Genomic DNA, 12,128 nt, shown 5'->3' with positions numbered 1-12,128 from the left:
TTTTTATGTATTTGGTACAGGATCTCACTATGCAACTTGGACTATAGTGATCCTCCTGTTTCAGCCTCCCCAGCGCTGGGATCACAGGTGTGCGCCACCATGTCTGGTCTAATATTTTTTATCTAACTCAGCTGCCTGTAGCACAAGGCCTTAACAAGCTGCAAGAGATGCTTGCAGGAAGTCACGATGGTGGATGGCGGTGTATGCGGCTGAAACAACAGTGAATCTATTGCTAAGAATGCAAAAGCTGGCCTCTGCCCCAGAAGTGGACTGCATCCCATGCACGAAGTAGATGTATCTCATATCCTGGACTGAGAGAGCTACAGTCTGCGTGCCTGCCGTGCTGGCGTGAGTAGGTAAATCTGCGGGTTTTGTTCAGTTGCTTTTGCTTAGAAGAGACAGACTCCGCAGCGCTGAGGAGTCGTTAGAGCTGCAAACTGTTCGTCTTCTCCTCCCCCCTGCTCCCAGCATGCTCAATAAACAAGTCTGAGGATGCTCCAGGGTTTCTCCGAGCACTCCAGGGGGCACTCGTCCTGACAAAATTGGAGTTGCGCTGTAATTGGAAAGGAATCAAAGAGGGAAGCTGGGGGCACGCGTGGACTCAGGTGCATGGGAATTACGTAGAGCAGTTCTTAGAAAGCACTGCAATCCAAAGTGATCCTGAAGGCAGTAGAGTCGAGGCTTTTTTTTTTCAGATATGAGACAACACATGAGAAAAAAATTGGCTGTCACTGCTTAAAGTGTTATCGATCTACTCCTAAGTCTGTGATGCCCCATTGTGGTGACGTCACATCCACTCTGGTGGTTGCATCCTTGTGCCACCAGCTTGGTCCCTGGCATAGCAGCAGGTGCTCCGTGAGAAGTCATGCCAGTGGTCTAAACAGTAGGATGGAAAAGCTCTGTTGGGGTCCTCGTGAGAGAGACACACCAGTGTATGGCCAGAAGTGTTAAGCATTTTAAGTCTAGGAATAGAAAATATCTGTGTGTGTGTTTTTATTTTAGGGGGGTCATACCAAGTTTTACATGCACAGAGCAAATGATTTCCAATAGGTTTTGGTTGATGGTGTCTTAGTTACTTTTCTCCTTATAAGGGACAAAAATAGCCAACACCCAAAGCTAAAGAAGGAAAGGTTTATGAGCTCATGGTTGGCAGAACTTTTAGTCTATAATTGGCTGGTCCACAGCAGGGTGGCTTCACAGAGGAGAAACAGTTCATGGTGGACAGAAGACAGCCAAAGCAACCACTGAAGCCTCACAGCGTCTTTCTGCCCCTTGTATACTCTATGCAGGCTGCTGGGGTTGGGGCGGTGCTGATCCAGTCAGTGGACTGATCCGGCTGTGACCCACCCTTCATCCTAGCACGGCACCACCGGTCACACACTAGACTCAGCCACCTCCAAAAAGGCTCATCCAAAACTGCATGAGACTTTTGGGGAGACCATAACCTGGCCTTACTGAGAATACATGCATTAATTTTTTTATTGGTCCCATAATAAACTGCTCCACCCCAGAGGCTTAATCTCATCATTTACTACCCTAAAGTTGTACAGAGCAGATCTCTAGCCCCGGCTGCACTGTGCTGACACTGAACTGTCAGGGGCACTGAGCTCCTTTCTAGAGGCCCTGGCGAGGCGTGCGTTCCCTCACTTGTCCAGCCTGTGGCATGGCTTGGCTGCTATTCTGTAGGGCTTAGATCCCGGCTTTGAGCTGGCCCCTGCCTTCCCTGAGTCGGTCTTCCATCGGCATGGCCAGGAGCAACCGTTACCCCCGGCTCCCTTTCCGGCTGCCTTTCCCTCTGAGTTCTCCTCATTCTCTCAGTGTTTCTGCCAAGGGTTGAGGGTCTCTGCACTTTTGCTAATGTCACTCAAGAGGTGGCTTTTTTTTTTTTTTTTTTTTACTGGCGATCCCTGCTGTCCAGTACAGTGGTACAACAGCATCCAGGAGGAGGCCGGGCTCAGGGCGGCAGATGGGCTGAAGGAGGCCCTCGCCTGTGCTTAGTGAGGTTGGGCACAAAGCTACGGAGTTTTTCGGGCTCACAGGGTGAGCACCCTGACGAAACAGCAGGGGTGGAGCGCACTGGGGCTCCTTCAGGAGACTGCGCTATGACGCCATCCTCCAGAATTGCGCCAGGCAAAATTAAACCGGCAGGCAGATTTGTTCGGGCTGTCCCCACGGGAGCCGTGCTGTTCTGCTGAAACAAAAGGCACGACAGTTTCAGGGGCTCAGTGAGTTAGAAGGAAGTAGGGGAGGGTGTGTGGGAAGTCAGTGGGTGCGATGACTGGGCCTGCTGAGTGCTGTCTTGGGCGAGGAGGTCACCGGCATGGGGAGGTCCCCAGAAGGAGAGCTGGTGATTATCTGGAGACCCCACCTGGGGCTGCTGGCTGCTGAGGACTGGGTGCTGCCCAGGGCAGGGCCGGGGGCCCGGGAACCCCCAGTCTTGTGCTGCCTTTGGCAACGCCTAAGAACCGTGCGGTTTCCCGCCCCAGAGTCTGCATTTCTGGAAGGTGAAGCCGCCCCGAGTCTCCCCGCACGCACGCAGGCGCAAGCTGCCCGCCAGGGCTGCTCACACGCAGTACGTAGCAGGGGAGCTAGCGCAACCTGTCCTCTTCTCCGAAACCACAGCGATGCAGCTCTGCCCTGCGGAAGAAGCGGTGGCATCTCAGGCCCATACACCTGCCTTGTCGTGGGGGCACCACCACCCCAGCCTCCCTTCCTCCCCGGCAGGCGGCCACGGAGCTAACTGGCCCCTCCTCCCCACGCAGGGAGTGGGGTGCTCGGGCTGCGTCCTGCGTGCTCGGGACGCCAGCTCGGGGGAATGTGTGCGCTCGCGGCATCAATGGACTCCCACAGGGGCTGCATCTGCAGATGACCTCACCGAGTGCTGGGACACTGCTGATCAAGTGACTCAGCTAAGTGGCTTGAGATGATTTATTCGATTAGGAATTGGCTCCTCTGCATCAAAATTTATATTTAGATCTAATACTGCATGCTAGGAACATACTTGAAGGCATATTATTGCAATGCAGACCTTTTTTCCCTTAGTAACTAGGAAACCAAGAAAGATAAAAGCAGGCCACAGCTGTCTGGGGCACTAAGGAGACTGATCCAAGTGAAATCCACGCTGAGGTTCAGAAAAATACAGCACCAGATGGAGGCCGGGACCTAACTATTACCTAATGATACTGCAAACAGCAATGTGCTTGAGTTCTGTGAATGTTCAGAGCAGCGTGTAGTAACAGCCCCAGCTGGGAACCACCCCGGGGTCTCACCAAATACCTTGTGAGGTGTCACACAGTGGAGTAACAGAGCCAGGGACAGAAGGACCCGCGAGCGCCCACGTGGATGGTCTCTGCCACAGAGCTCACCCACGCACCTGGAAACAAGCACTGCAGGCCGGGGCTCGAGACCAGAGGGTGCTCCTCCAAGGACATGGTCCAGCTACCTCCCTTGACACCAACAAACCAAGAGACAGACTACCAGAGAGAGAAGAAAGTTTGTTTCTGTGACCAACCACAGAGAAAAGGTTGAAACTCAGGTCCAAACCAACTCAGTTTACAGTTTACTCCACTTACAACTCAGCTGTTTTTGTATTTGTACAGGGAACTAGCAGTTTCCACCAGCAGGCACAAAGCAGGTCATAATTAAAACAGCAATCTCTCAAGCTCCCACAATTTTCTTTTTTCTTTCTGTTTTGTGTGTGTGTGTGTGTGTGTGTGTGTGTGTGTGTGTCTGTGTGTGTGTGTGGCCGGCTCAGCCTGGACAGGGCAGGTGCAGCGTGTGGTGCCGGGGATTGAACTGCGGCTCCTGTGCTTTGCCTGAGTTTGCCTAAGCAGGTGCTCTAGACCACTGAGCTATCTCGCTGGCCCCCAAGCTCCCACAGTTTTCTATCCCCACAGCTGCACACGGTGGAATCAAGCCAGTCACTAGCTAGCACAGCTCTTACGAAGGGTCTGCTGATTACTCTGCAGCCAAGGTTCTGTCCTGGTCCCTTCCCGGGACATGCTGTCTCATGCACCGTGGCCTAGCTTTCATATCTTAAAGCAAACATTAGTTTTCCCTAAGATTAGTGGTTAGGTAAACTATGAGCAGGAAGGTACCACCCAGTGTCCAGCTCATGGTCAGAAAAGCTTTCAAGGGGCGATTTTCTTGAAAGTTGTAAATTCTTCATCATTCACAAAGAGCTAACAGCTGGCAAGCAGGTGCAGAGACAGTATCTGCCTTGAGGCCTGGGCTGAATCCAGCACTGGGTGGGCTCTGGGGCTCCGGGTGCGAGCCTGCAGGGGCAGTTGGAGGCGTCTCTGCGCGTGTCACCTTGCTAGAGTGCCTGGTAGGAGACCAGGAAGCTGCGGAGAGCTGGAAACCTCTGAGTGAGGAGCGTGGCACTCCTGGGGCTCGTGGGACCCAACCTCACAGTGTCACAGTGGACCCTTTTTTCCTGCATGATTTCCAGCAGATTTCACTGAAATGTATTACATTTGACTGCAAAGAGAAAGCGAGACATATGCAAAGCCACATGGAGGCCCGAGGCCCTAGCCCAGGGCTACAGCAGTTGCTGGTGTGCTCCAGGCCCTGGCTCCACCCAGCACTAGAGAAAAAGAAAACACACAGCAACAGCCGGGCCAGCTGCCACAGAAGCCACCCTGCAGGAGCCCTGTGCTGTTCTCTCCCAGCTTGCTGTTGCATGGACGGACGTACCGCATGTGCACAAGCAGCAGCTGGCAGCAGGTCCAGCCGAGCGAGCGGAGAAACCGTGCTCTCCAAATGCAGGAGTAAGTGAAAAACCTTCAGTCTGCAGTGTGCTAATGTCTAAACAAATACATTCACTTCTTTTTAAAACTGTGCTAAATACTAAATGTATTTTAAAACAAAACTACTTAAAATATATTTCAAAAATGTTTTGGATAAATTTATGAACTCAATGAAAAGACGATATGCTGCAGAATAACTGACAGTGCGAGTAGTTTAAATTGGGTGGCCAGGCAACCAAGCTGATCAATTACTTTTAATTAGCAAAGCACTAATGTCCCTTTTAAATTTTTGATTGATACATAAGATTTTGCCTACTGCTGAGACACAGTCTAATCATTCAATATGTGTACACAACACATGGCTAATAATTTGGGGTGGCCTGCATCTCCCTAAACATTCACCATATTTGATGGATCCATATTTGATGGATCCTGCAGTGTTGTGCAATCTATCATGTTTATTAATTGTGCATCTTAATGGGGTTCCGTGTGGTTCTACACATAGGGATGGAGCCCGCACTGATCAGATCCAACCTCCCTTAGTCTGCCCCCCTCCCGCCCTCCCACCCTGCACAATCATTATTTTACTTTCAGGTCAACTTTGTAAACTTCCACAGGAGGAAAAGATATGATGCTTGCTTCTCTGTGTCTCGTATTTCACTCAGAGCGATGCCATCCAGTCCTACCCTGCACTGCAAGTTGCACGATTTTCTTCTTGCTTATGGCTGGGGATGCTCCTCCTTGTGTGACTACCACAGTTTCCTTATGTGCTCGTCTGTGGTTGGGCATGGTGGAGATTTGGTGGCTCAGCTGTGGTGAATAGTGCCACCATAGACCTGGGTATGCGGTGGGCTCTGGCTTGTGGAATCCATTCGCTTCCTTTTGATCCACATCAGAAGTGGGATGGCTGGGCCGTGTGCTAGGCGGACTGCTACCCATTTAACGTTTCTACGTGAGCAGTTGAGTGTGCTCACACTGTTGTGTAACTCACCACGGCCCATTTCCAGAACTCTCTCAGCTCAGAAAAAACACGTTTTTCTATTTAGACTTTGTTACTTCTCTGATGGTCTCAGAATCCCACCAGGACACTGAAAAGTGAATCTCTTTCAGTGCACTTGAAAGCTTCTACTCACTCATATTCTTGCAGAAACTGTAGCCAACTGGATGGAAACACCTTGCACCAGAGTTGGAAGGTGTCTCAGTTGTTCTTCTCTCGTTGCTGGGACAAGTGCCCAGCACCCAAAGTGAAGGAAGGAAAGGTTTATTTAGCTCACAGTCAGTGGAGGTTTCAGTCCACACTTGGCTGGCTCAGGAAGATGCACATGGCAGAGGGCGGCTGTTCATGGTGGCAGAAAGAGTAAGAGAGCAGAGGGAGTGGCAGCAGCTCAGGCAGCTAGCTGGCCTCTCTGCCCTCCTTGTACTGTAGTGCAGAGTGTCTGCCCAGGCGCTCCACCCACAATCCCAGCATTGGATCAAGAATCAGTCACTCCAGAAGCGCCCCCATGACTGCGTGAGGCTTTGGGGGGACAACTAGAAACAAACTACAACAGAAGGCAACTTCTATTAGTCCCAGTGGGCTGATGGGACCTGGGTCCAAATCATCAGCCCTGGCTTACAGTAAAACAGCAACTTACATACATTTTGTCAGTAAAAAGACAAAGTCGATAAAGGGTTAGTCTGTAATTGGTTACAAGCCAGGGTCGCGGACAAGCAAGCAAGACTTGGTGCGACCTTGAAAGAGCTAGCCATTCCGTGTGGGCAGTCCTTGAGGTAAGCCAGCGGACGGAGTGCTCGTGAGGGTCGCTGTGCAGTCGGTCGGGCAGGCTCAGTCTGTTGCATCTCCGAGCTGCAGCTGTGTGCTCTGGGCGGGCTACACTCTGAGGGCCCGATTACGAAGCCATGGTGCTGATGTTTTCCTACTACAATGTGTTCATTTTTTCCTTTTACTCGGGTCAGTTGAGTGTTAGTCTTGAGTATTTACTTAGATACAAGGAGACTCAAGGAAGTTCTGAATGAGTAAAGAAACTGTTTTCAGCTAGCAAATAAATCTTATGGATGTTCTAATTCAACTTTTATTCTAAATTAGCCTAGTGTGCTGGCCAAGGCCTGAAACCCAGCTACTCACAAGGCTGTATTAGGAAGACTGCAAGTTTAAGGTCAGTCTGAGCAGCTTAATGATTCCCCATCTCATAGTGAAATTTTTAGATTTTCTTTTTTGTGTTAGAAGTCAAACTCAAGACCTTGCTCTTGCCAGGCAGACGCAATGCCACTGAGCTATATCCCTGGCCCCTAAAATATTTTTTTAATTTAAAAATAATCTGAAAGGGTTGTGGATATAGTGAATGATGTAGCCAGCTTGTGCAGGATATACGAGGCCTAGGTTCGATCCTGAATACCACAGGAACGCACCCCCCCCACCAGCATCAATTATCAGAGTTGGCACCTGTGGGTAGAAGTTTCTAGACAGCCCCTTGTACTTCCGCTAGGCCTGTGCAGAGATTTTTAGGAAGGAACGTATTCTGACAAGCTGCAGTAACATCAGACATAGCATCGTTCCCCTCTGTGACACCAGCGATTGCACGCAGGGCCTTTGCGCCAAGGATTGTTGTTTTGAGACAGGGTCTCTCTAAGTTGCTAAGTCACCCAGGCTAGGCTGGAGCCTGCGGTGCTCTTGTCTCTGCCTTTGAGGGTGCTGGGGTTATTGGCATGTGCCACACACCTAGCTCCATAAATCTTATTTACAGAGACAGAGAGACAGAGAGACAGACACACACACACAGAGAGAGAGAGGAGAGAGAGAGAGAGAGAGAGAGAGAGAGAGAGAGAGAGAGAGAGAGAGAGAATTTTAGGTAGTATTGTAGGGGAGAAAATCAAAACAGTAACCCTGGTGGGGGCATCAGGCGCCGGGAGGCTCTTGTTAATGTGCCCTCAGTCCTGCCGCTGTGGAACTCCACACAGGCTGTGGTCATGAGCACTGCGCCCCGTGAGCCGAAACTGGGGCTTCCTGAGAGACAGCCCCGCTGCCCTCCGCACAGCAAACCACCTTCCGGACACTGCTGAGGCGAGACTCACCCAGCCCCCTTCTGATAGCTTTGCTTTCTCTCATGATTCCTGATGCGCGATTCCTGATCCAACTGTGATTTCTGGCCTCCCTGCTGCTCGCGGCACTGAACACAGCTCCCACTCTGTCTGGAGCCCGTTGTCAAGATGGCTTGAGTTGGGGCTGGGAGATAGCTCGGCAGTCTAAGTGCCTGCCTGGCAAGTGCGAGGACCCGGTTCGATCCTAGTACCAAATGCTGTGCCAGCCACCAAAACTGGGCATGGGGTGCATGCCTGTAATCCCAGCACTGGGAAGGCTGAGACAGGAGGATCAGTATGAGTCTGAATTGTGTAGTGAGACCCTGTACCAAATCAATCAATCAATCAATCAATCAGTCAGTCAATCCCTTAAAAAAAAGATTGCTTGAGTTCATGTTTTCCGGGGTTGTGACCCTGATGAGTCCCAAACAAAAGTGATCTTCTCCGTGCCCTGCTCGCTCTCCTGCTCCCTCCATCCACACTGCGGAAGTTGTCGCAGGCAGCCTGAGGACTTCCTCGAAGTGGGCCCACAAGTCCTTGAAGACGACCGGCCCCGCCTCCATGAAAGCCCAGCCTGCTCCTCCAGAGTTACTAACCTGGCAGGTAGGTTTCTTGGCCGCAGGCAGGCAGCGTTGCCATGGCACCTGCTGCTGGAGGAAGCCCTGCTCCTGACAGCTTAGTAAACCGGAAAACACCTCTTTCTGTCATTGACATCTCAATGCTCGGAGCAGGGGGGGTGAAGTCTGTGAAGTATTTGGTGGGAAAGGCAGACAAGGGCACGGAAGGAGGAGCGCGCTCTCCCCTGGTGGCCCCAGAGAGCAGCAGCTGAAGGGGTGCTCGAAGTCTCCACCGGGGATCCCCAGAGGTGGGCTCGGAGTGTCCCCTGCCCACAGGAGAGGCTGCCCCTCCGCAGAGGGCGTGCCCCCCACCCTCGACCTAGGGAGCTTTACTAGGTACCCCAGTGGGAAGTACCGCGGCCCCCGAGGCTCGGCGGCCCGCCTCGCGCGGGGCTTCTGGGGCTGAGGGCCTGCACCCAAAGTGCTGCCCGTCACACGCCGGGTCACCCGTGGCCGCTGGTGAGCGCGAGAGCCGCCACCAGGCCTCGCTCCTGCTGCAGGCTCGGCTGCACCTCCTCTGCCGCTCTCCCCGATGCTGTGCGGCGCACACTGCAGTCCTCAGTCCGTGTCCCAGCGCCAGCATTTTCATGCAAGGCTCCGGGTGGCTCCTTCACACCTCGCCTGTACTTCCTGGCCTTGCGATCCAGTTAAACAAGAAATATCCTTTTCTCGCCTCCCGTGGGCTCCTGGTCCTCACTGTACCTTGGCACGAATCTGGAGAGAAGACGTAGGACAGCACTCGCGTTTGTCCCTCTGGCTGGGCTGGAGTCCTCTCTGGGGCTCTGGAGGCCGCCCCTTTCCTCCACTGCTCTCCCTGTTCTTCACGACGGTCATCAGTGTCCTCACATTTGAGGCCTGAGTAGAAAGATTTGCCGCCAAGCCAAGACTGAAAACCCTTAACAGGAAGGACCTGCCCTTCGCTGGGCACTTGTGGCCCTCACCGAGGCGCTTACGGGGTCTCCCAACTTGAAGAGGCCTGGAGCACACTCTGCTTTCACTTGTCCCCAAGTGAGATCCCTGTGGCTGTGCCCAGAGATGACCTTAGCCCTGTGCCCAGGAGCCAGGAGGCTTGAGCCCAGGGACCTGTGTCCTGGCCGCAGAGAGGGACAGCGTCTTTCCAGGAGAAGATACGTGGGTGAAGTGAGAACATAAGGGATCCTGGTGGCGGGCGGCCTGCGCTTCAGTTTCCTTGGCGCGGGGCAGGAAGCTTCTCTTGTGAGGGCGGAGCGCTGCCTGACACCACAAGCCAGCGGCGAGTGCCAGCACAGTCGCTTCTCCCAGATGGAAGGTCTAGAATAGTCAAAATGACGAAGAACCTCAGGGGAGGAAGCAGGGAGTAAGGATGCAGGACCAGAGGAGGAGAAAGAGGGTGAAGAGGCGAAACCGATTCCCTCTTGGCAGTGGGGCACACTCTGAAGTACTCGCCCATGCTGAGAGACCTGAGTCCAGCCATGGGGTGCTCCCCTGAGCACACCCCGCTCCAGGCGCAGTGGGAAGGACGCTGTGGGGTGCGCTTTGCTCTGGAGCTGCATGGGCTTCCTGTTTTCTTCTCCTTTCTTTCAAAAGAATAATAATAAGCTCACTCTGTGTGTTTCTTAGAGCTATTCTGAGACTGTTTTCAATTATTTTGTGAAACTGGCAGAGCTAACAAAGAATTACACAATATGCTCTGTTGCTGGGAGAACAGATAATGGCGTGCCTCAAGACAGCAGCTTGGCAAGGTCCACTTGGCCCAGGTAGCCACTCTTGAGAACTTCCCCTGATGGCAGCTAGACTGGAGTCAGGACAGTCTGAGCCAGGTGCTCGGCACCATGCGCCCATACCGGAGGAAACCTGGAAGTCGCATGGACCCGCCCAGACATCCGTGCTTCCCTCAGGTAACTGGGAGGCAGCCCTGAAGGGGCCAGTGCCCCTGGGAACGCCACTCGACACTGAGGGAGCCGGATGTTAAAATTAATAGTGTGCCAGGCCTGGTGACGCCTGCCTGTACCCCAGTTACTATGGGCGCTGAGGCAGGATGATCGAAAGTCGGAGGCCTGAATAGCTGCAGTGAGATCTTGCCTCAAAATGAAAGCTAGAAGGGGCTCGGGACGTAGCTCAGCCGTAGCACACCTGCCTACCCTGGGCAGGACTCTGGGTTTAGTTCCCAGGACCACACAGACACAAAAGAGAACAAAACCCTGCAATGACGGAGCGTAAGCATGCTGACCAATGTGCACCGAGTCTAGTTGGAGCAGGAAATTGTTGTGCCTGCAGCCCTGGCCTGATGCCTAGAGCCAGGCCTGAAAGAGTTCTGGGCACCGCTGCGCGGTGGGCTGCCTAGAGAGGACAGTAGTCCAGTTTTGTTTTCAAGCTAGAAGATAAGATTTCAAATGTTTTCTGTACGGAGAAATGATGAGCACTTCAAGGGGCAGGTTTATCCTGATTTGAACGTTATTCTGCGTGTACCTGTATGAAAACGTCACACATTACCCTATACGTGTGTAAAATTTTTACATAGAGGGTTAAAGATGCTACAGTGTAGTTCAACATTTTCCAAGCATATTCTGGAGGCAAGCCCCTGAACGCGCGGGCTCTCCTCTGAGCATCTCACTGTAATATGTGAAGATGCAGATCTTCCTACTGGGCCCATAAAGCTGAACCTTTACTTGGGTGTGAGCAGGACCCGAAGCAGCCTCTCGGCAGTAGATACGCAGTCGTCAGCATGCACAGCCCCACCCCATGCAGGAATGGCTCGCTGAACTGCAGACAGAGGGCGGTTATTTTTTTTCTTTCTTTCTGGGAATTGAACCCAGGAGCCTGTGCCTGCCAGGTGGGCGCTGTGCCACTATGTCCCCAACCACAAGGTGCTCTTTTTCCTACTGCTCCCTTCGGGGAGCAGCACAGTACTAGCAGTCTCCTCGCATTCTGAGCCTGCCTGTCTCCCTGAGGCGTCATTTCCTTCCTTGCACTCTGGCAGACGTGGGTTGTTAGCACAGCCCTACTGTGTGGCCTGGTCACCCCTCCTCCCCAGCCCACCCTCAACAACCAGAGCCAGGACTTCACTTTCAGCATCTGAAATCCAGCAACTGAACTTATTTTCACAGCTTAGGGTCCCGAGGCCTGGGCCCTCCTACGAGGCCCCAGCCTGCTGGGTGCTTGCCCCTGGGCTGTCTCTCTGCTGTGTTCTGTTGCTCTTGCCTCCTTGTCATCCCTCTGCCCATCCAGCTCTGTCTCCTCCCCAGGCAGGCATAATCTGGCTATTCTCCTTGTGGCTGGCCATCTCTCACAAGAAAGTACTAGGAAATTGTATCAGGAGAAAACAAACAAACAAACAAACAAACAAACAAACAAACAAAAAACAGGCGGAGTATCACTGGGCCCTGAAAACCCCTGCTGGTATTGTAACAAAATGTTCCTCCCCTGCCAGTTTACTGCAATTTCTTATTTGCTCAAGTCTGGTTGCTCCTGTCCCTTAGAAATGGCTCATTACTGTGATGCACAGCTGGTCACTGTGACGCACAGCTGGTCACTGTGTTGTGTGGGTGGTCACTGATACATGGCTGGTCACTGTGATGCACGGCTCATCTCTGGGATGCATGGCTGGTCAGTATGATGCACGGCTGGTCACTATGATGCACGGCTGGTCACTGTGATGCATAGCTGGTCACTATGATGCACGGCTGGTCACTATGATGCACGGCTG

Source organism: Octodon degus, unplaced genomic scaffold, assembly GCF_000260255.1.
Source record: "Octodon degus isolate 3935 unplaced genomic scaffold, OctDeg1.0 scaffold00199, whole genome shotgun sequence".
In the NCBI taxonomy this organism is placed as follows: domain Eukaryota; kingdom Metazoa; phylum Chordata; class Mammalia; order Rodentia; family Octodontidae; genus Octodon; species Octodon degus.
Note: the sequence above shows the minus strand (reverse complement) of the source record.